The sequence below is a fragment of the Dipodomys merriami genome, unplaced genomic scaffold (assembly GCF_024711535.1).
Source record: "Dipodomys merriami isolate MVZ:Mamm:240054 unplaced genomic scaffold, mDipMer1.0.p SCAF_848, whole genome shotgun sequence".
NCBI classification, from domain to species: Eukaryota; Metazoa; Chordata; class Mammalia; order Rodentia; family Heteromyidae; genus Dipodomys; species Dipodomys merriami.
In genome coordinates, this window is record NW_027206455.1 from 64,508 (window position 1) to 75,125 (window position 10,618).

Consider the following 10,618-nt stretch of genomic DNA (forward strand, 5'->3'; position numbering starts at 1 on the left):
AGCAAGAGCATGAGGTCCTAAATTCAAACCCCAGGACTGTCACAAAAGGAAGAAAGGAAGGAAGCAAGGAAGGAAGGAAGGAGTGAAAGAAGGGAGGGAAAGGGGAGGGGAGGGAGGGAGGAAGGAAGGAAGGAAGGAAGGAAGGAAGGAAGGGAGGGAGGGAGGGAGGGAGGGAGGGAGGGAGACAAAGAAAGAAAGAAAGAAAGAAAGGACAGAAAGAGAAGATAGAAAGATAGAAACACAAGGAAGAAAAGAGGGAGAGACGGAGGGAGGCAGAGAGGGAGGCAGAGAGGGTGGGAGAGAGGGAAGAGAGACAGAAAGAAAGAAAGAAAGAAAGAAAGAAAGAAAGAAAGAAAGAAAGAAAGAAAGAAAGAAAGAAAGAAAGAAAGAGAAATGAAGGAAGGAAGGAGAGACACAGAGAAGAAAGAGACAAAGAAAGGAAGAAAGGAGGGAGGGAGGAAGCAAGGAAGGAAAGAAGCAAGGAAGCAAAGAAGGAAGAAAGGAAGGAAGAAAAGAAGGAAGGAAGGAAGGAAGGAGGGAGGAAGGGAGGAAGGGAGGGAGGTGGGAAGGGAGGGAAAGAGGGAGAGAGAGTTCCACTGGAATCCTTGAGAGATTTGGGGTCGTGCATGTACCCAGTGCAGCTCCATTACTTCGGCCCTGATGCAGGCAGCCTCTCGGGGAGCCCCTGGGGTGGGGGTGACCCACGGTGGCCTGTGGACAAGCCGTGCGGTAACCCGACCCTGCATTCTGCTGAGCCACACTTCCCTGGTCTATGAGATCAGCGGAGCCCTTCAAGACAATGACACCCTGTTATTGAGTCCCGGGAACCCTCCATTTGCATGACCAATGGCTCATCCCCCCTGCCTCACACGAGACAAAGCCCGAAACAATTACCCTTCCCGTCCAAGAATGTAAATCTGCTGCTAAACCTAAAGGGGCCTAGCCCCTTCCACCCTGGAGACGTCCATGCTCCAAGCTAGACCAGCCGTGGTCCGTGCTGGGGTAATGTGGACAAGGATCTGGGCTGTGACCATTGCTCTAAAGTGTGGACTCAAGTTCAGCAGGACGAACCGGCCCCCCACTTACAAAAAGAGGAGGCTTTGGATGGCTTTGAACCCTTAGCAAACAGCTTTCTACCTCCCACAATCCAGGAACCTAGAGATCTACTCAAAAGAATAACAACAACAATAATAATAATAATTAATATTGCTTCCACAGAGCACCAGTAGCTCACACCTGTCATCCTCGCCAACAAAGAGGCTGAGATCTGAGGACGGTGGTTCGAAGCCAGCCAGGGCAGAAAAGTCCGTAAGACTCTCATCTCCAATGAACCACTAAAAAAAAAAAAAGAAAATGGAAGCGGTAGTGAGTTAGCCTTGAGCAGGAAAAAAAAATGCTCAGAGATGGAACTCAAGCTCTGAGTTCAAGCCCCAGGACTAGCATCCCTCCACCCTCTTCTCCCCACCAAATACAGTGCTTTCTTAATTTCTCATTTGCTTCACAAATATTTATGCAAGAAGTGCATCTCATTGTGTGTTACCAACCGTGTTCACGATTGGGTTCCATTCACCATAGCCAAGCTCTGGAAAGAGCCTGGATGTGCTTCAGTGGATGAATGGGTAGATGGGTGGGTGGGTGGATGGATGGATGGATGGATGGATGGATGGATGGATGGATGGATGGATGGATGGATGGATGGATGGGTGGGATGGATGGATAGATGGGTGGATGGATGGATGGGTGGATGGATGGATGGATGGATGGATGGATGGATGGATGGATGGATGGATGGATGGATGGATGGGTGGATGGATGGATGGGTGGATGGATGGATGGGTAGATGGGTGGGTGGGTGGATGGATGGGTGGGTGGACACATGGATAGATAAGTGGATGGCTATTGGAGAAGTGGATAAATGGAAGGATGATGTGTGGATGGTAGATGGATGAATGATGAGTGGATGGATGGATATGTGGGTGATGGATGGATGAATGGATAGATATATGGATGAGTAAATGGATATTGGTAGGATAAACAGATGGATCAGTGGACAGATATGTGGATGGATGGATGGATGAGTGGATGGACTGATAGTTGGATAGGTTAGTGAGGAAATGAATAGGTGGATAGATGGATGAATGAGTGGATGGATGAATGTGTAGATAGATTGATGGATGGACAGATGGATTGATGGATGAGGGGATGGATGGACAGATGGATGGCTGGGTGGATGGATGGATGGATGGATGGATAGATGGATGGATGGATGAAGAGTGGATGGATGGATGTGTGGATAGATTGATGGATGGATGGACAGATCGATGGCTGGGTGGATGGATGGGTGGATGGATGGACAACCAAAACCTCCATCCTGAACACTTACATTTTTCCCTTCCCTACTACATGAACACTGTTAGTGGATTCTAGCTAAGAGTTTACAAATGTCTCCCTTTAAAGCCAAACGTGTGTGTGTGTGTGTGTGTGTGTGTGCACACACATGCACGCACCAGTCCTGGAGCTTGAACTCAGGGCCTGGGCTCTGTCTCTGAGCTTCTTTTGCTCAAAGCTAGCACTCTACCACTTGAGCCACAGCTGCACTTCCAGCTTTTGGCTGGTTCATTGGAGATAAGAGTCTCACGGCCTTTCCTGCCCAGGCTGGCTTTGAACCTCGATCCTCAGATCTCAGCCTCCTGAGTAGCTGACAGGTGTGTGAACCACCAGCACCCAGCAAGTCCAAACATTATTTTTTTAAGCACCTACTAGGTCTGAGGAGCTTACAGACACACACCTCCCAGCTTTGAAGCTCAAAGAAAATCTTGATGTTCTTTAGGCTCTGGCACATTTTTGGGGGTTGACATCTTACATTTTTTTTCCTGGTCCTACACTTAGATTGTACAAAGGATGTAATTTTCTCTCTATTGTAAATATTGACATTTTATAAATAAAACTCTGACATCATTTGTTTCAGCGTTTCAAATAGAATCCAAATTACCAGAGCAATTTGGAGCCCACCACCAGCTCCTAAAAAAATATAAAATAAAATACAAACGAAAAAAGAAAATAGGAACAAACTCTTCTTTATGAGTCTGAAAATTCTACCTTCCCCCCCCCATTTTCCCTCATTGAAATCAGGTAATATCTATTCTGGCTTCCTTTTGGGGGAGCGGGGAGTCTCTACCTATTACGCAGATCCTCTACTACTTGAGTCACACCTGTAGTCCTTTTTTTTTTTTTCTTTTGCCAGTCCTGGGGCTTGAACTCAGGGCCTGGGGGCTGTTCCTGAGCCTCTTTGTGCTCAAGGTGAGTGCTCTACCACTTGAGCCACAGCGCCACTTCCGGTTTTCTGGAGGTTCATTGGACATAAGAGTCTCACAGATTTTCCTGCCCAGGCTGGTTTTGAACCACGATCCTCAGATCTCAGCCTCCTGAGTAGCTAGGATGACAGGCGTGAGCCACCAGCACCTGGCAAGAGTCTATTTCTTTGGGGACAGTGTCCCCCCTTCCCTTGCTCTCTCCCAGTTTTCCCCTCCCATCCCCACCCACAAATGGTAGAGTTCATTTTCCACATGGCGTTCAGTGAAGACCACGGTTGCCTCTGTCCACCCTTTGTGTCTCCCCCAAAGACAGTAAATAAGCAAATCAGAAAAATGGTACAGAAAACAAAAACAGCAACCAAAGGGAAAATCAAACTTTTTGTGTCCATTTCTGCCATTCATTTCCATAAATACTATTTGATCCAATCAGAAGCATGCAACTATTGTGCCTTTGTGATCCGCCCCTCAGAATAACTTCCTTCCCTCTCTCTGTGTGAATGTCTAGAGTCCTGGATCATTTATCATACCTGAGATTATGTCTTTTTCAGAACAAGTAGACTCTAGAATGAAAAGCAGTACTTGGAATGACACTGTTGGTCAGGTGGAGAGAGAAAAGGCTGGATTTCCCTTTAAGAAAAACATCAGAGAGCTGGAAATAGGGCTCAGTGGTAGAGTGCTGGCCTAGCATGTATGAAGCCCTGGGTTCGATTCCTCAGTAGCACCTACACAGAGAAAGCCAGAAGTGGCGCTGTGGCTCAAGCAATAGAGCGCTAGCCTTGAGCACGAAGAGACTCAGGGACAGTGCTCAAAGCCCCGAGTTCAAATCCCAGGATTGGCACAAACCAAAAGGAAGTGTGTGTTGTTTGAAGTAACTCATCTCTAGCCATTGATGAGAGCAGCAGAGGAAACGAAGATGCTAGAGAAATGTCTCCAAAACAGGTCGACAGGAGCCTGGGAGCCCCCAAAAAGAGGGGGGGCCACAGTTTAGAAATCGAGATGGAAACATTCACAGCGTCAGAGGGCAGACACACAGACCAGCTACTCACCAGGAGTTCAGGGGTGGAATCCCTTTACACCACTAACAGTCAAAATGAAGACAATGATGGCGATGATGATGATAATGATGACAATGATAATGATAAAAACAACAACAACAACAATAATAATAATAGAAAGAGATGGATGGTTCTGCTGAGATCTAAGGCGCTTGTTCAAGCACTGGACAAGTAGAGTTAGCACACGCGTGTGTAAGATCTTGACCAGGGAAGGGACACACTTGCCGGGGTGAGGACTCAGGTCCCAGCCTGTGCTTTGTCCAGGCCCACCCCCTGTCCGCTGTTTGAGGTGAGAAAGCTGAGCCTCTCCACGACGGGAAACTGAGGCCCAGGAAGGAAGCAGGTGGACTCTGTCCCCTGGAGGTTTTGATCCCCCCCCCGGAGATGCCATTTTGCCACAAGAGATGGAAGACTTTTTTTTCTTTCATGCTCAGGGAGTTAAGTCAGACAGAGGGGCAAAGACCACATCATCTGCTTCCCACGAGCCAGCCGGGCTGATGTCAGCCTAAACACTGACTTCTGAGGTTGGAAGAGCCTGGAAGAATCTCAGGAGAGGGGGATGAGCTGGAGGAGAAGAGAACTCCACCCCTGGGCGGGTGGGAAGTCTCTGTGGTTGTTGAATACCAGTCCTGGGGCTTGAACTCAGGGCCTGGGCGCTGTCCCTGAGCTTTTTGCACTCAAGGCTGGGGTTCAGCTCCACTTGCAGCTGTTTGGTGGCTCATTGGAGGGAAGGGTCTCACAGACCTTCCTTTCGCGGCCTAGACTGGAACCACCAGCGTCAGATCTCAGCCTCCTGAGAAGCTGGGGTGACAGGCGTGAGCCACCGATGCCGGCTGGGGGCAGTTCATTGAATATTTGAAAACAGCTAAGACAGGTGATATTGAAGATGCATCCCAGAACAAACTGTAAAGGAAAGGCTTGGTCCTGTCCATGATCTCAACATGGACATACTATATGCAATTGATATCCAGAAAATATATAATGTACGTAATAGAGAATGCATTCTATTTTGCATATGATATAATATATCATATATTATATTATATATCATATATATTATATATAATTATATTATATTATATAATTGTATAATTATATTGTATAATACAATTATATATATAATATAATATGATATGTAATATATTATATAATTATATAATATCTAATATTTATATAATTATATAATCATGTAATATCTCATATATTATATATTATAGCATATACAATAAATATATACTATATAAACATATTTGTTTATCTAATATAAATATGTAATATATAATTAATAAAGATACGAATATGTTATAAATCTACTTATATATTTGTTTATTATACCTATAATATCTAATATATAAATATATTTTATATTTATATATAAGCGTATATATAAATATATTTATATATTTATATATTTCATATATTTGTATTTACATATATTTATATACATATTAATACATACATATATAACATGCATATTATATTTACTGTATGTATTTATATTTAGGTGTAAATATAAATATATGTAAATATTTATTAGCTGGGCACCAGTGGCTAAGACCTGGAATCCTAGCTACTCAGGAGTCTGGGATCTGAGGATCATAGTTCAAAGCCAGCCCAGGCAGGAAAGGACATGAGAATCTTATCTCCAATGAACCACTCAGAAAACCCTTTGGAAGTGGCGCTGTGAGTCAAGTGGTAGAGCGCTCACCTTGAGCTGAAGAGCTGAGGGACAGCGCCCAGGCCCCGAGTTCAAGCCCCACGACTGACAAAAAAAAAATTATATTTATATGTATAAAATATCACACTGATTTAAAAAAAATCACACTGGACTCCCTGAAAATATGCAGTTATTTGCCAATTAAATATTTTCCATGCACAACTAGGCTCCTGAGACCCACTGCAAGCCCATTACATAAAATCTCCAGCTATATGCTGAAGTGGAATCTCTTTGCACAACTACTTAAAGTCAAAAAGAAAGAAGAAAAAAGCTGGGTGCTGGTGGCTTACACTGGTCATCCTAGCTACTCAGGAGGCTGAGATCTGAAGACCAAGGTTCAAAGCCAGCCCGGGCAGGAAAGTCCGTGAGACTCTGATCTCCCATAAACCACGCAGAAAACCGGAAGTGGCGCTGTGGCTCAAATGATAGAGTCCTAGCCTTGAGCTGAAGAGCTGAGGGACAGCTCCCAGGCCCAGAGTTCAAGCCCCATGACCAACAAAGAAAAAAAAGAGAAGCAGAAACAGCCTGACTTGATTGTCAACAGAACAGACAAGGAGTGTGAAACAAAACAGTATCCATCCTTCAATCCCCGCTACTCAGGAGACTGAGAAGGAAGGATCATGGTTCAAGGCCAGCCTGGGTAAGAAAATCCAGGAGGCTCTTTAATGAACCAGTGGGGGGAAAAAAAACAAACATTAAAATTCTGCAAGTACAGCTGTGGCTCAAGTGGTGGAGCACCAGCTTTGAGGGGAAGAAAAAAAGAAATTCCAAGGATAGCAGCCAGACTCTGAGTTCAAATCTCAATAATATCACACACACACACACACACACACACACACGTCCACATTGTAACTTCATCTCCGGGATTCACCCTCGTTTTTTGGCAAATGACTCACAATGATCCGGCTAGCAGCATCTGCTTGGGATATTCTCCCAACAAATTACTGGCCTGCTTCCTGTCTACGTTTGCCCTTTTTTTTTCTTTCTTTCTGTCTTTTTGTTTTGTTTTTCTTTTTAATATTCTCCAAAATGTTTCTTCAAACATGTGTTTCCTGTCTGTGTGCATGGCACCAGCTGGAGATTTCCATGGGCCTTGGGGCATACCAGCCTCCATTGAACCAGACCTGGGCCTCCAGCCTCCAAATCCAATCCTCACTCCCAGAAACGGGAGGCCACAGGCTGGGGCCCGCAGCCAATGAGCGTGCTGGGATCCGCAAGAACCTCACCCTTATATTCTCTTCCCAAATGACACCCCCAAAGCGAATCTAGCTCTCTCAGCTAGGTCTTCGCCCTCCTTCATTTCCTTCTGTACCCAGCGTACCCAATTACTTTTATAAATACTTTGTTTTAAAAATAACATTGTGGCTTCCTGCCCCTTCCAGTCTTGAAAGGCTTCGGCAGGATTTCAGAGGCTTATAAATGGTTCAAACAGTTCATCTTTTTTATCAACACCGTGTGTGTGTGTGTGTGTGTGTGTGTGTGTGTGTGTGTGTGTGCGTGTGTGTGTGTGTGTTGTTTTCTTTTTTTTTTTTTTTTGCTAACCCTCAAGGATAACTCCTCATCGTTTTTAATTCTTTGACCTTTCCATTTAAGAAGGAAAATAAAAATAAAAATAAAAGGAATTTGCTTGTCATTTTCCACACACACAAAAAAAAAAATCCTTTGTAATTCAGCATCTCCACCTCGCCCACCAGCAAGGCGTCTTTTTTTTTATTTTTTATTTTTTTGGTTAATGGAGAAAGCAGGAAGGTTTCCATTCTGAAATATTCCTAGCAGGGGGGAGGGGGGGCAAAGACTTTTAAAAAAGAGAGAAAGGAAAAGAAAGAAAGAAAGAAAGAAAGAAAGAAAGAAAGAAAGAAAGAAAGAAAGAAAGAAAGAAAGAAAGAGAGAGAGAAAGAAAGAAAAGAAAGGAGGGAGGGAGGAAGGAAGGAAGGAAGGAAGGAAGAAAGAAATATTGGCCGGGCACTGGTGGCTCATGCCTGTAATCCCAGCTACTCAAGAGACTGAGATCTGAGGATTGGTGGTTTGAAGTGGACCTAGGCAGGAAATTCTGTAAGACTCTTATTGCCAATTAACCAGGGCCCCCCCCAAAAAAAAACCAGGAGCTGTGGCTCTAGTGGTAGAGCACCAACCTTGAATGTAAAGGCTCTGGGACAGTGCCTAGGCCCTGAGTTCAAGTCTCAGGACTGGCACCAAAACAATTGTACCTTAAACGCAAAATAAGTGGAAGTTTATCCCCTCTGACCTTTGTATGCAAATGAGTGTCATGAATATGTAATGAACGGATCCGTCTTTGCATGCAAATGTGTGCTGTGCATAATTAATGAATGGCTCCTGCTTTGCATGCAAATGATTCCCTGATGGATGGATGGTGTGTATGCAAATTAGGGAATGGGTGTGTCTGTCCTGGCCTCTCCCCTTCCTCCCTGGTACATAAGTTGGGGTGAACATAGCAGCCCACCCCAGTAGAGGGGGGGGGTGGCGGGTCACAGGTCATGGGTCGTGGGGTACCAGGGCTGCTGATGGCAGCTGAGCTGAGAAATCTGGAGGCTGCCCGTGGGGTCTGCACAGGGACAGATGCTAGAAAGGTCTTCTCAGTGAGCTGCAAGGGAGGCGGGGAATAAGGAGAGGTCTTTAGGTCATTGGGCCTGTGGGAAGTGTTCCTGAGAGAGGAAATGAACTTCTGGGTCTCTCCCCTTCCCCCCCCTTCCCCCCCTATTTCTCTCTCCCTCTCTTTTTCCCCTCTCTCTTCTCCCTCCCTCCTCTCCCTCCCTCCCCCTCCCTCACACTCCTCCCTCCTCCCCACCTCACCCCCCCACTCTGTTAGGAAGGAGCAGCCTTTGGGGAAAGGAGGGCAGAAGGAGGCCAAGGCCCAAACTTTGAACTCAGGAGCCCGGGACTCTGTCCCTGAGCTTTTCCTTGCTCTAGGCTGGTGGTGCTCTACCACTTGAACCACAGCTCCCCTTCTGGCTTTTTTTTTGGCTGATTCACTGGAGAACAGAGTGTCACGGATTTCTCCTGCCCTGGCTGGCTTTGATCGCATAAATAACCCTCAGATCTCAGCCTCCTGAATGCGTAGCCCAGCCATGGCGCCTGGTTTATACTTGAAAAACAAAGTGGGGGGAAATCATTTTAAGGGAGACACCTCAATCTATGTTTGCAGGACCAGAATTGCAAGATTTAGAATTCCCTCTCTTCCAGCTTTGTGTGAGAGAGAGACACACACAGCGAGAGAATACTGGGGCGTGAGCTCCCAGCCTTTGGCCGCCCTGCCTGGTCTCTTGCTTTTGCCCTCTCTGGGCCCTTCATGGCCAGGGGCCTTCACAGTCCCCAGCTCATGAATGGAAAGTCACCAGGGATGCGAGCTCAGTCACTATCTCCCTGAGTTTTTCCTCGCCTGCCGGGTGAGACAAGCCAGACCTCCACGGAATGAGCCAGAAGGTTTTCCTGCAGCCCTGGACCTCCATTCAGAGAACGCCAGACATGTGTTTCCTATTTCAGACTTTGCAATTTTCTTTCTCCATCACCTTCTATTTATGGGAAGAAATGTGGGATTGCATGTGCTGTCCTGGTATCAAGTTTCCCGCTAGAATAAGTTGTTGGAGTGAAAGAAAAGAGGAGGGGTAAAAAGAGCCAATATGTATTTATTTATCTATCTAGTCATCTATTTTCATGCCGGTACTGAGACTCGAACTCAGGGCCTTGGTGCTGTTCCCTGAGTGCACTCTCTCTCTCTCTCTCTCTCTCTCTCTCTCTCTCTCTCTCTCTCTCTCTCTCTCTCTCTCTCTCTCTCTCTCTCTCTCTCTCTCTCTCTCTCTCTCTCTCTCTCCACTCCAGGCTGAGCACTCTACTTCTTGAGCCACAGCTCCACTTCCAGTTTTTTGTGTTGTAATTTTCTTCCACTGGTTCATGGGAAACAAGAGTCTCAGGGACTTTCCTGGCCTGGGCTGGTTTTGAACTATGATCCTCCGATCCTCAGCCTCCTCTGTAGCTAGGCTGACAGGCAGGGGGCCTTTGGGGCCCAGCCATGTCTGGCTTTCTGGTGGCTCATTGGAGATTAAGAGCCTCATGAACTTTTCTGCCCCTGTGGCCTTGGAACTGCGATCCTCAGATCTCAGCCTCCTGAGGAGCTGGGATTACAGGCGTGTGTTGCTATACCCGGCCCAAGAGTTCTTAAACCAGGAGAGCAAATGCATCCAGGGAGGGCTCTGAGGAATCTGAACACACCCCCCACACCCCTGTGTCTGGGATATTTTCCCCTCCATGTGATATTTTAGAACAGATCCTGTGACCTGAGCGAGGAAAACAGAGAGGGCTTCCAGACAATTCAACCCTGCACGGCTCACACCACAAACTGCAAACACTCAGTGCTCAGTGCTCGGTCCTCTTTCCAGTAAAGAGATTTATTGGGAGAGAGTGCATGCCACGTTCTTAATCTCTTGGAGTTTTGGGGGTTTTTTAATTCTTTTTTTTTTCTTATTTGTATCTTGGGTCAATCTACGACTGCTTGATTGATGAACCAGAAAAAAAAA